The sequence below is a fragment of the Lygodium microphyllum genome, chromosome 11, assembly GCF_053477565.2.
Source record: "Lygodium microphyllum isolate KBCC chromosome 11, Lygodium_microphyllum_v1.1.10, whole genome shotgun sequence".
In the NCBI taxonomy this organism is placed as follows: domain Eukaryota; kingdom Viridiplantae; phylum Streptophyta; class Polypodiopsida; order Schizaeales; family Lygodiaceae; genus Lygodium; species Lygodium microphyllum.
Window position 1 is genome coordinate 97,768,547 of NC_141145.1, and position 14,361 is coordinate 97,782,907.

The window sequence follows — 14,361 nt, forward strand, 5'->3', positions numbered from 1 at the left end:
CGGGGCGGCTGCAGACGTTTCAGCGGGAGGCGAAGTTGACGGGGCGGCTGCAGACGTTTCAGCGGGACAGGCAGTAGACAAGGCGGAACGAAACAGGGCGATGCGCAGGGCTGAGATGTAAGAGACGTGGGGCTACGTGGCTGAAGGGCGACGGCAGGGGTCCCCGCGCCCAGGACAGACGACTGACGGGCGAGGGCGAGGGCAGGGACAGGACGGAGCGACGTGGCGACGGGGCACCCTGGCTCGTGGACGAGGGGGCGCGCAGGCGTCGAGGCAGGCAGGCGACTGGGCGCGCAGAGAACGGGCCGCTCAGGAGACAAGCTCTCCTCCTCTCTCTCTCTCTCTCTCTCTCTCTCTCTCTCTCTCTCTCTCTCTCTCTCTCTCTCTCTCTCTCTCTCTCTCTCTCTCTCTCTCTCTCTCTCTCTCTCTCTCTCTCTCTCTCTCTCTCTCTCTCTCTCTCTCTCTCTCTCTCTCTCTCTCTCTCTCTCTCTCTCTCTCTCTCTCTCTCTCTCTCTCTCTCTCTCTCTCTCTCTCTCTCTCTCTCTCTCTCTCTCTCTCTCTCTCTCTCACACACACACACACACACACACACATGAAAGCCCTCCTAAGAGCTGAGACTGCAACAATATGTATGCCATTGTTTGACAAGGTGACAAGTGACATGAATGCGATGCATATGAAACATGGGGAAAGGAATTGAATGCTAAAATGGATGCAAACCTGAAAGCGTGCATGAGGGTGTGTGGCAACATGCAGCAAAAAATCATAAATGGCATGGATACAAAGCAAAAAGATGTCTTTTGAAAATTGTAGGAAACGTTCAGGGAAGAACTAAGTGATGCTGTAGAAGCAAATAGGAAATCATGCTCTAATGGTTGGGATGATGCAAAATATAAAGAAATCAAGGCTGACTTGCAAATGGATATGATAGATAACTTGAACAAGGTAAGGGATGCTTGGAAAACAGATCTGGATGCATTGAAATCTGATACAAATGCATGCATAGCAACCAAGGACATGGAGATTGCTGAACTCAAAAGGCAGTTAGAGTCATGTAAGAACAGCAATGCCAGAAGCACTAGAATTAAAGAAAGAGGTGGAAAGTTTTTTTTAAAAAATGCACACATGGGTGAATCTGGTAGAGGGAGCTCAAAAGAAAGTAGAAAATGTTCAGCAAACAATGAACGAAAATGCACAATGGATCGAGGTAGTCGGAAGAAACAAAGGGGTGCCTTAGAACAAAGTAGAAATGATGAACACAACACTAGAGAAGCAAGCAGAGAGGAAACTCCATGCATTGCGTGTACCTGTGGTGGGGTGGGCTAAAAAAGGAAACCCCCAAGAGGACGCTAAAACACTTTATGCTAAGATGGGTGCAAACGAGACATATATTATGGATGCTTGGAGGATAGGTGATCCAAATGACCAAAGAGGTCAGAATCTCATGCTAATATTCGGTGACATGGATAGCAAAAGGGCCTTCTTATCAAAAAGAAAGGCATTGAAGGGTGAAAAGATTTACCTCGATGAGGATCTCACACCCGCACAGTTAGAGCATAGAAGGGCTTGCATGCCAACAATGCTGGAGGCACACAAAGAAGGCAAGTATGTTGTGTATAGAGATGGCAGAGTAATCATAGCAGAATGGAGGTCACAATGACGATACAAGGCCTATGAGAAATTAAAGATGTCCCTTTGAATTATAATGGTTCAATGAGACTCGATGGAGGTTATTTTGAGAAGAGTTTTCGTGGGATAGATATGGCTATGTATACAGAGACACATCGGTTTACCAATTCTAGATTATTGGATATTGTGTGATACAAATGGGAGAGCGTATATAGACCTCAACCCCGTAGACCAAGAAGAACCAGGGGATCAGGAGGGGTAGCTATTCTCTATCATGAGAGCCTCCAAGACATGATTCGCGTGGTGTCACGAGACGTGCATGCTAGATACATGTGGGTAGGGCTAAGGATAGGGCACCCAAGGGATCTATATGTTGCAGTGTGCTACTTCCCACCTGCCTCTTCAACATTTTCTACTAGGGAGGGATCACCATTTGAAGTACTACATGAAGATATTATGAGATATGCAAGTATCGGGGATATACTACTAATGGGAGACTTTAATGCTTGAACAACAAGTGAGTAGTCTGCCTTTTATGATACTGAACATGAAATATTTAAGGAATTGGCATTGGATGAACTAGGGCTTACCAGGACATCTCAAGATAAGGAGGTGACAGCATATGAATCCCATCTGCTAGCTTTGGGAAGTGCTCACGGATTGGCTATATTCAATTGCCTATTAAGATGGCCGCGAGTGGATACTTTCACTTGTTGGAACAACAAAAAAGGGGCCAGTGTTGTGGACTATGTAATGGGCTCGCCAGCGTTAATTCCAAAAAATAAGAATTTTAAGATATCTGATAAGCCAATTAGTATAGCGGCCGACCATGCGATCCTAAAATTTACTCTAGCATGTAGTCAGAGACAAGAAACATGTACAAAGTCACACACATTCCCACATTATGAATTTCTAGAGCAAACATCGCATATCTATAGTGATGCAGTATGAGAGGGCTTAAGTCAGCTAGACCAACATGAACCATTGGAAGATGCCACTAGATCTCTAGCGAAGGTTTTACATGTTGCAGCTTCAGAGGCATTCCCATGTAAGATGGGCCCTACTGCAATACGCAATTGTACTGCCCCTCAAAATGCTTGGTATGATGATGAGTGCAGACTGACTAGGACCCGCCTACAAAGGGATATTACACTAGGGACATGCACACATAAGCAGGCATGGAATGTCTTTCGTCGTCTTGTGTGAAAAAAGAAGAGAGATTATTTAGTCAAACTAGAGTCAAAGATGTATCAGCTCTTTTTGAGCAAAGACAACAAGAGGGCATGGAGGAAATTTCAAGGGAGACAACCCCCAATTCAGTTGACATCACCTATGGTTTGGCATGAACATGTTAGGGCACTATACAATGTTTCATCACAAGAGCGGGTACCTTGTCCATCAAATTCTAGGCCAACACAATGTGGTTTCTTTACGGAAAAGATGGTGAGATATGCCATTTGGAGGTTGAAGAATGGAAGAGCACATGATCAAGATGGCCTTGTGGCAAAGCATTTTGCACATGCATGTTATACACTGGCCCCTATCTTGGCGAATCTCTTCAATTGAGCCATATGTGAGGGGCTTCCAGTAAGTTGGTGTAACCACACAATAGTGCCAATTTTTAAGAGTGGAGATCCATTGGTCGCTAACAACTACCGCACTATTATGATTGGCCATATGCTAGCAAAGATATATGCCCCTATTGTGGAGCATGAGTTGAATTGGTGGGCTGAAACAAAGAAAATACGATCTATAGGACAAGCTGGTTTCCGCCACGGATACAATACGCTAGACCGTATAATATATATTCACGCTAAGGGCCTTGATTAAGGAGGGACTATCACTGAGGCAAAGAATCTATTATTGTTTTGTGGACCTCCGCAAAGCCTTTGATACTATGCCACATGCAAGACTCATGCAACGGTTGCGAGCCATTGGGGTCCCAGAGGATATGCAATGGTGTATTTATGCATTGTATGAAACTGTGACAGGGAGAGTATGAGTGCCTGGAGGCACAACAGACTCAGTCTCTAGTACCATGGGCATAAAGCAAGGCTGTCCCCTCTCTCCTTTGCTGTTTGGACTATACATTGACGAGATTTCCGATTACATGCAGAGATGGGGTGGTATGGGAGCCAACTCGGCTAGGGTACTGTTATTAATTTTGTAATATGCTGATGATATGGTGCTTATCTCAAATTCACCAGAGGGACTACAACGGCATCTAGATGCATTGTATGTGTTTTGTGAAGATAAAGGTCTCAAAGTTGATCTTGAAAAGACTAAAATCATGGTCTTTACCACCTCAACAGCTTGAGTGACACGCTCAGAGCACCACTTTATATATGACGGCCAGCCTGTGGAAATGGTTAGACAATATGTATACCTCGAGGTCACTTTCAAGGGGCCACAGTTTTCATGGAAGGAGACTTCAGAGGCTAGGCTTGCACCAAATTGTGGCTTTTTGACACTTTTGTTATGCTCACACTACTCTATGGGGCAGCCATTTGGGGCCCAAGCCTTTATCATACTAGACGGATGCCACTTATGGACTGTGATGGACCGGACGCACAACATTATGATCGCTGGGAACACATGGAAAGACCGTTGGTCATGATGATTGCACATATGATAAGGCAAAAGCCTCAATACCACAGGAGATCATCCGAGCAGAATTAGGCGCTGCACCCATGGTACTTGAGGCATTATTCCAAGCAATTCCTTTCCTCCACAGGATATGGCAGCTCCCTAAAGACAGATATCCTAGACTAGTGCTGGAGTCTTCAAGACAGCTTGCAGCAAAGGGAGATAGACAATGTTGGTATGCACATATGAGCACGTGACTGAATTTACATGGCATCAGTACCAATAGACTACCATCGTTTGACTACAGCCTCAACTGCCCTACTTTGAGCCTCAGTCATGCAGAGCTGAATAGTGTGATCAGGGCAGACATCACTAAAATGGAGAAAGAAAGGACTTGGTCCAAGTCCCCCTTTCCCATTAGGCACGAAAACGGCCAATGTCACTTCTTGCAGCTTTCTCATGACGGTTTCATAGCGAGGCCTAGGTACATGGATGATCAACTTTCCCACAAACTCCGAGTTGCTATTGGCTATATCCACACCTCATCACATCAGCTGATGATTGAGACAGGTCGATGGAGCCATATTGCAGCCAATGAGAGGATGTGCCAGCTTTGTGGATGGGAGCAAAGACGGAGGAGCATCTCCTACTGATAGGCGTTGTCGAGATACACCATCAAGAGGCATCACAGTTGACAGAGCTACAACGCTACACAAAGCACAATGCTCAAGAGTACCTACTCAGCAACATAGGTATGCGCCACATTCGCATCTCGATTGCTCGTTACAGAGGCAAATTGATGTGGTGACTCAGTCGGATGTAGCTTATAGAGTCTTGGTGGATTCCATAGACTGAGGGGGAGATACCCTACACTCTTGATCTTTTTAAACTTTGTTTTTTCCAACTTCTTCAGTTTCCATACTACTCACTCCAATATACCATGTAAACTAACATATAAATCTTACCTCTTCTTATCTGATGAGAGATGATGATACTAGTTGTATTGGTTATGGTCTCATAGGCCACTTTGGCCTCTTAGAGACATTAATCTCTCTCTCTCTACCTTCTCACCAACTCTCTCCTGTTCTGCTGACAACTCCACATCAGGTCCAGCCCCGATTGCCACAACTCATTCGCCCCGACTGCCACGACTCGTCCGCCCTGATAGTTGCCTCGATTGCTGCCTGCCTGTCGTGACTAGTCCGATTGCCGCGACTCGTCCGCCCCGCCTGCTTGGGACGACTCGTCCGATTGCCATGACCCGTCCACCCCGACTGCCGTGACTCATCCGCCCCGACAGCCACCTGCCTGTCATGACTCGTCTGCTCTGATTGCCACCTCAACTCCCACCTCGATCCCTGCTGGCCTGTCGTCCGCCCCCCGACTCCCACCTCGACTCGTACTTGCCTGGCTTGACTCCCACCTACTGTCCAAGGTCGCATCTGTAGTACACGCTTTGCCATGTTGCCCACGATTAGGCCCAACACAACCAGACGGAGTTCGCCCCCAAAATGGAGAAGGTCCAGATAGAGCAGATGATTACCAATGCCATCAACAAAGTCGAGGAGTATGACAACGGACTGAGCATAGTGAACAGGCAGCTGAACGATAAGATTAAAAAGCTGGAATTGAAGATAGAAGCCCAAGATGGGGAGATTCAATCACTTAGGCAGCTATTGACTGACATTTAGCTCAGCCCCAAGCTAGAGGAAGGAGAAATCCAACCTAGCATGACCAAGGAGCTCATCTGCATCAAAGAGGAAGTATAACAACTCCAAAAAAAGGAGAAGGAAATGACAAAGGAGGTTGTTTCTTGGACAGAGATGCTCAAGAAAACCCAACAGCAAGTAGAGGCGGAGCAATGGATTCAAATTGCAAAGAAGGGGAAACACCTAGCACACGCATCTACAACAACCATAATCAATGACACATTGGAGGAGGAACAAAAAAGGAAAATGAGAGCAGTCCATGTTCGGGTGACGGGGCTGAAGATGCATGAAGAAGAGGAGTTTTCAGCGCGACACAAGGCTGTGTTTTCGGCATTCAAGTGCGAGCACGTGGGCTGTGCATCAGAACAAGACTGAGGCGAGCGTGGGCATGCGAGAAAAGAGAAGATTTGCTGAAGTTGCTGCTGTTTTTATGCTGTTAGAGAAGGAAGAAGGCTGTTTGGATGAGGACACCAAGGTGCTATACACGTTAATGAATATTAAGAAAGGCACGCATGTCTCCGCTTGGAGAGTGGGCAAGAAAAGCACAGAAAGGGAGAGCTCAAAAGAGCGTGCACTCATTCTCTGCTTCCCCACCATGGAGGCTAGGAGAGACTTCCTAGCTCAACGCTGTACATTGAAGGGGACCAGTGTGTTTTGGGTGACGATCTCACACCAACCCAACTAGCCCACATGAGGGAGTGCATGCCAAACATTAAGGCAGCCAGGGAGGAGGGCAAACTTGCCTTCTACAGAGGAGGGAGAGTGGTAGTCATGGAGAGGCACCACAAATGACGGCATCAAACCTATGGGACCAGCCTTGCACTGGCAGTCTGGAACTGTAATGGAGCCCTCCGATTGGATGTGGGAGCTTTTGAGGAGACATTCAGAAGGAGAGATATAGTGTTCTACTCAGAGACACATCAGGGACCACATACACCACTTCCACGGGTGACAGGCTATAGGTGGGAGTCAGCTTGTAGGAAGGAGATATGCACAGACCACGGTAATCGCGGGTCGAGAGGAGTGGCAGTATTATTCAGGGAGGAGCTGCAGCAGATAATCCAGGTAGTCTGTAGAGATGAGCAGGCTAGATACATGTGGGTGTGAGTGTGTGGTGAGGAACGCACTTTGTATGTTGCCATATGCTATTTCCCCCCTATGACGTCCCGATACGCCCCACCCAAGGGGCAATCACCATATGTGGCTTTGGATGAGGACATTTGGGAGTTCTCGAAGGAGGGAGAGGTTATCTTACTAGGGGACTTTAATGCCAGGACAGCCTCCCATTAGGTGTCTTTCTTTGATGCATCTAAGGAGATGCTACAGGAGCAAGATGTGTCAGAGCTACAGCTAGAGAGGACATCTCAGGATATGGGGGAAGTCACCAAATATGGGAGATACCTTATGGAGCACACAAGTTGGCCATTCTCAATGGCCTGGCTAGATACCCCCTATCCGGCGCCTTCACATGTTATCCTCACCGACACGGTGCCAGCACAGTAGACTATGTTCTTGCCCCACTGATGCTGATATCTCACATCCAAGACCTCTCAGTATCCCCACGCCTTCTCGGAGTTGTAGTGGATCATGCCTACCTATCATTCACCATCGACCTCCAATTCACTGACACGCAGACCCATCATGCAGCTCACCAACACCCGAGATACCTCTTTTCCAAACAGAGAGAGGATACCTACGAGGCAGAGATCCTTAGATTGTTACATGATGCAGACCCCGACGTTCCATTACAGAAGCTGACTCAGCAGTTCAATGAGGCCCTACACATCACTGCAAGTGTAGCCTGCCCACACTCACAACCCACACAGAGAGCCTCCACCGGGGTGACACCCGGAATAGCTGGTATGATGATGAGTGCCGTGAGACCAGAGCACAGCTATAGAGAGAGATAGCACTGGGGTCCACTACCCAACAGACAGGCACAGATACTCTTTAGACGCCTCACACGGTGGAAAAAGAGAACATTCTTGGCCCAGATGGAGCGAGACCTATATCAATTATTCTTGAGCCAAGACTCTCAAGAGGCTTGGAGGCTTTTCAGAGAGCATTGCCCGACCACACCTATTATGTCCACCGCTGTATGGGAGGAGTATACAGCTAGTCTTTATACTGTGGAGGGTCAGCCACCTCTTCCTGACCCACTTGAGCCTTGCCCAGAGACCACCACTTTCTTTACAGAAAGTAGGGTCCGAGAGGCCATTGACAAACTTAGCAGAGGAAAGGCACAAGATCATGATGGATTAGTAGCCGAGCACTTGATCCATGCTAGAGATTTGGTGGCAGGATTCCTAGCTTACATGTTTAACAGAGCCATGTGTGAAGGCCTACCAGAAAGCTAGAGCACGAACACTATTGTGCCCATCCTCAAGTCAGGGGACCCTACTCTACCCAATAACTATCGCACTATCATGGTTGGGCAGAGCCATGTGTGAAGACCTACCAGAAAGCTGGAGCACGAACACTATTGTGCCCATCCTCAAGTTAGCGGACCCTACTCTACCCAATAACTATCGGACTATCATGGTTGGGCATACATTGGCTAAGTTATATGCTTCCATCCTTGAGCATGAGTTAAGCAGGTGGGTAGAGATGTGGGGTCTTAGAGCACAGGGACGGGCTGGCTTTAGGAGAGGCTTCTCCACATTGGCTCACATCCTCACACTCCAAGAGATCATTGAGGAGGGAAGGGCCCATGGTCGACGGACCTACTACTGCTTCGTGAACTTCTGCAAAGCCTTTGACACAATACCGAGAGACAAGCTGATACATAGACTACATGCCATGGGAGTACTGAAAGAGCTCAGTTAGGGTATTTTGGCACTGTATGAGAGAGTTGTGAGTAGAATCCGGACACCTGAGGGCCTTTCGGCACCTTATTACTCCACCATTGGGGTGAAGCAGGGGTGCCTCCTCTCTCCATTATTTGGCATGTACATTGATGGGATTGCTGATTACATTTCACAAGAAGGAGATAGAGGAGCTCCACTAGCTGGTACTTGGATACCTCTCCTATTGTATGCAGATGACATTGTATTGATAGCTGACTCTCCAGAGGGTCTACAAAGACACTTGGACGCATTACACTCCTATACTTGGGACAGTGGCTTTCAGTGAACCTTGGTAAAACCAAGGTGATGGTATTTAATACTACACCACACTGGGTCATGAGATCAGCGTCCGAATTCACATATGGATCCGAGGAACTGGAGTATGTGGATTCTTATACATGCCTGGGAGTCTTATTCACAGGGCCCACCTTTTCTATGCGAAAGGCAGCAGACACTAGACTGACTCGCGGATACACAACACTAGGTACTTTGGAGAGAGGATGTGCTCACAGGTGCAATTCCAAGAAACCCGCACCAAGCGATGGCTCTTCGATACACTAGTCACATCCACACTACTTTATGGATTACAAATATGGAGGCCCAATCTTGACCACCGTAGCAGATCAAGGCGCACTTATAACGAATGGAGGTCGATGGAGAAACCCCATGTGTCCATGATATCCAAGATGATCAGATGTAAGGCCTCAGTGCCACATGAGATCATCAGAGCCGAGCTAGCAACCATGCCGATTGTGGTAGAGGCCCTCACCCGATCGGTCACATACATACATAGCCTATGGGACTTACCCAAACACAAATATGCAGCCCTTGAGTCCTCCAGGCAACTTGCCAAAGAGGGTGATACTTCATGTTGGTATGCACAGATGTCGGCCTGGTTTGAGCTACATGGCTTTAGCATGGACAAGTTACCCCCCTTCCAGTACTCCCTTGATGCACCATCTCTTGATCTGAGCACGTTAGAGATTTGCAAGATCATCAAAATGGATCTTACTCAGCTGGATATCAGGCGGACATAGCTGTTGATGCCAGGGCAGGAGCTAGGAACAAAGATGGCTTTCTACCGCGAGCATTTCCTTCACACTACTAACGATGGATTCATTCTTCGCCCGAGATACATGGACACCCACCTTTCCCATGGGATCAGATGTACTATTGGCCAGTTGCGTACCTCCTCACATCAACTAGAGATTGAGACTAGCAGATATAGATCCATCCCACCAGAGGAGCGCATATGCCAGATATGCCAATTAGAGCCAGAGACAGAGGAGCATTATATATGCCGCTGCCCAGAGTATTATGAGGTCCGTGGTCGTTTCCACTTTCTCTTTAGAGACGGATTTGAACCACTATCCAGAGTCATGGATTTTACCGATCAGCAATGCCTTGGCCTCTTTCTTCTTGAGATACGACGGCTTCGTGGCATGCACCTCAGGAGTATAGCTGCTCCAAGACACCGAGGCCCTTTGCAGAGGCAGCTCACATACTTCTTTGCAAAGGAGACTCAAAAGACTTCAATACAATTACAGCCACAGTCCACACGAGAGCCTCTCACTGCCACAGTCCACACACAAACAAGGAGTACTGATTGATCAAGCCGTTCAGCTTAGCCGATCCAGACGTCCTAGGCCTCGACACAGACACCGACGACACCTTCATAAGCGGATATAGGGGATTATTGCTCGGGCTAGAGCTAGGCCCTCCATATCCACATGAGATTGTACCATTTGGGGGTCATTGTTACTAGATAGAGCTCTATGTTTTACACATAGCCATAGTTAGTTTCATTTCTTATTTTGCTTTGTGCTACATATTTTGCCCAAACAGTTGTACCATCATACACATGATTGTAACTCATGGTCTCATAGGTCATTTTGACCTTTTGTAGAGGTTAATATATCATTTTATCTCTCTCTCTCTCTCTCTCTCTCTCTCTCTCTCTCTCTCATTTTGACCTTTTGTAGAGGTTAATATATCATTTTATCCCACGGCTAGCCCTAGCCTCTTCTAGACAACTAGCAGCAGACGGTGACAGACAATGTTGGTATGCTCAGATGAGTACATGGATGCGTCTACATGGTCTGCAGATTGACAGACTACCCCCCTTTGACTATAGCCTGGATTGCCCTACACTTCACCTAAGCCGATTAGAGCTAAACCATGTGATCAGAGCAGACATACTGAAGTTAGATACGGAGAAGACCTGGATCCGACCCCCCTTGCCCCATGGCACGAGGATGGCACACTACCAGACCCACTTCCTCCAAGTATTTGAGGATGGTTTCATCACCCGACCCAATTACATGGACACACAGCTGCCTCATGGACTACGCACAGTTATTGGTCAGATCCGCACCTCATCCCACCACCTGAGGATTGAGACAGGCAGATGGGAGGGTATACAGACAGAAGAACGCATATGCCCACTATGCGACAAAGAGCCAGAGACAGAGGAACACTATATCTGCCGATGCACTGTATATTACGACATACGAGGTAGATACCACTGTCTGTTTCGAGAGGGTTTTGGACCCCTGAGACGGATCATGCAGTATGAGGATCAGAGATGCTTGGGATTTTTCCTCTTGGAGCTCCAGAGGCGCAGAGCAACAATTCTACGGAGTAGGAGGCCCCCACAGCTCGGCTCACATAGACAGAGAGCAGTCACTGACTTTTTCATGGATACACAACAGAGTATGGCAGATACCACTACTACTGCCACACAGGCTACAGGAGTACATCATCATTGGACCTCATCTTCTGTAGGTGTCCCTTTGGATAGAGCAGTGGCACTTAGCCGGTCTAGGCGCCCACGTCCACCCGGACGAAGGCCTAGACATCCACACCACAGACAAATTAAAGCCATCATTGAGCGCCACAGGAGACAGATGCCAAGACGCCTCAGCTATGCAGAGATACACCTCCCTAGAAAACAGACATATCATTGATGGAGAGTTTTCCTTTCTCTACTCTCACTTTCAGATCACTGACATGTTTCCCTTTTATGGGACACTATTTCATTTCCTTTTCAGTCTTATAGGCATGTTTTTCATCTTTTTTCTCGTTCTAGATGAGAAACACACCATCATTGTATGTACAGCTTTGGTCTCATAGGCCACATTGGCCTTTTAGAGACGTTAATATACTCTCTCTCTCTCTCTCTCTCTCTCTCTCTCTCTCTCTCTCTCTCATATTGGGTAATTATATTAATGACGAAAGTACAAGTTCACAAGATTACAAAGTGCATGGATAGTAGTAAGCCAACATATATGAGCTAGATACAAGGGATATGGACCCTGCAAAGGTTGAGGCAATACATTCATGGCCACCCTTAAAGAATATACATGAAATCTACATTATTTTTTGGGTCTATGCTCCTATCACAAAAAGTACGTACACAATTTTGCTGAATTTGCATCTCCATTGCATGCTTTGCAGAAGAAGGGTATGCCTTTTAAGTAGACAATGGTGGAAATTTCAAGCTTTGAAAAGTTTAACGAAAAGATGACTTCAAATCCTCTACTTGTGTTGCCAAATCTAAGGAAGTCATTTGTTGTTCAATGTGCTTGATCTCTTGAGATGCTATGTATCTGAGCATAAGTCACAGTGGGAGTAGAATTTGCCCTTGGTAGAGTTTGCATACAATAATACAATGCATAGTTCCATTGGCAAAGCTTCATTGGAGGTTGTGGAAGGTGGCAAGAAAGTCCCCCCTTTTTTGCACATAAGAGACAAGATCTTTAAAGTATATCGAAAACATTGATGCAGCCTATACAAAAGTTAAGTATGCTCTTCAGTCTTCAGAGGTCTCAACAGAAGCAAAAGAAGACAATTGATCGCCATAGACATACTTTACAGTTTGTAGAGAGCAATTATATGTTGCTGTGTTTTGAAAAGGCGAGGTTGAAAAAGATGAAAGCTAGAGAAAGGTGGTATCTAAAGCTGAATATGAGATACTATGGGCCCTTTCAAGTGTTGAAGAGGATCATCAATGTTGCTTATAGGCTGAAATTGCCTCCAGATTAGCAGATACACAATGCCTTTTATGTGAGCTTATTAAGACCTTTTCATAAGAATGTATCTACTGAAATTCAACCAAAGGTTGAGGAGCTAGATGAGATTTTAGTACCCAAGCAAATTTTGGCACATAAAGAGAGAAAGATCAGAGATAAAGTTTCCAAAAGAAAGTATTTGGTGAAGTTTCAAAACTATTCACCAATGGATGCTAAGGGGACAAAAGAAGCTGACTTGGCAAGCCCTCCTGAGTTGTTGAAGCTTTACCTCGAAGCTTTTCAATTAGAGCAGACTTTGGATCGGATTACCTAATGTTCAAGGGGGAGGTAGCACTTCCACTCCTCCAATGATGGTTAGCTCTCGTGTGAATCTCGGATATATTCAGTGTGCATCCAAGGTATTGTGCTAACAGTATGTTTGCCATGAGGTCGCTATTCAGTGTACTTGTAACCACCCTTCCTTCCATGGATGGGTGGTAAATCCCTACCCGATTGGCCCAACAATTGGCGCCCCTTTCGGTATTTCTTTAGCTTTATTGAAGAAGAAATTGATTTACAATGGGAATCTCCCGATTCCCTTCGCAATCCAAACTCCCCTTGCTGTCCAAAGTGACTAGCAAGTCTTAAATATCATTTGCCCCTTGATTCGGGCACTTAATTAGCATTCACCCACTTCATAAATGATGAAAATGCCCCAAATTCAATGGCTGGCTAGTCCTTCACCTGAATTTAGCTGAAATTCACCTTCAACCTTGAAAAATCCAAGTCTTGGGGTTTTCAATTTCTGGCACGCTTCCTGAGGCTGTTGTTAAACCCTAATTTTTGCTGTAAATTAGGGTTTACAGTAGAGAAATTTGCAATTTCTCAACCTCCAAGGATCCAAATGCTAAGATCTTCAGAGCAAGGCTGTGAAATGACTGGGAAATGAGAGAGAAAATTCAGAGCTTTGTCGCGAAGGATGACTGAGAATCAGTAAAATGCAGCTGCTGCCTTGCCACAACTTCTTGTAGGTGCAAAGAACTAAAGAAAATTAGTCATTTACTGTTGCTGCCTTGTCTCAACAGCCTGTAGATGATGTCACCTGCTATTGATTGGTCTTCTCCTGACCCTGGCTACCTCAGAAGGTCCTCCAATGGCTGCAAATCAAACCAGTAACATCTCCTTCCTCTCTCTTGCAAGCTAAATCACTAAAAATGCCTCTCTCCAACCTCTAAAGACGTTTTTCAGTCTTGCATGGGCATTTTTTACAAGTGGCAACCTTCCCAAATGGTTTTTCCAACATTATCCATAATTAAATATTAATTTTCAGTCTTTAAATATTGAAAATTAATCTAATAATTATTTCAATGCCCTAAAAAATAATCTGACTGACCAATAATTAAATTGGCTAGGCAACTTCCATTCCCAAGTATCTCTATGCCATCTTAGACCATTAGATTGGCATTAGGTACTATTAAACACCACTTTTCTAGTGTCACCAACTAACACTTATGGCCAAATGAATGACCTAGGCTAACAACTGGCACTAGGTACCACCAAGTACCTGTGCGACATAACTTA

At 46.0% G+C, this 14,361-nt stretch overlaps 1 protein-coding gene and 2 pseudogenes across 4 annotated transcripts in view; 2 read left to right on the plus strand and 1 right to left on the minus strand.

The window, feature by feature from the left end:
• Nucleotides 1-14,361, minus strand: part of LOC148029133 (ABC transporter B family member 25, mitochondrial-like) — a 280,954-nt gene that overhangs the window by 247,328 nt on the left and 19,265 nt on the right. The window lies entirely within an intron of this gene.
• Nucleotides 5,808-6,716, plus strand: LOC148029135 (uncharacterized; annotated as a pseudogene).
• On the plus strand, nt 8,724-12,624 carry LOC148029136 (uncharacterized; annotated as a pseudogene).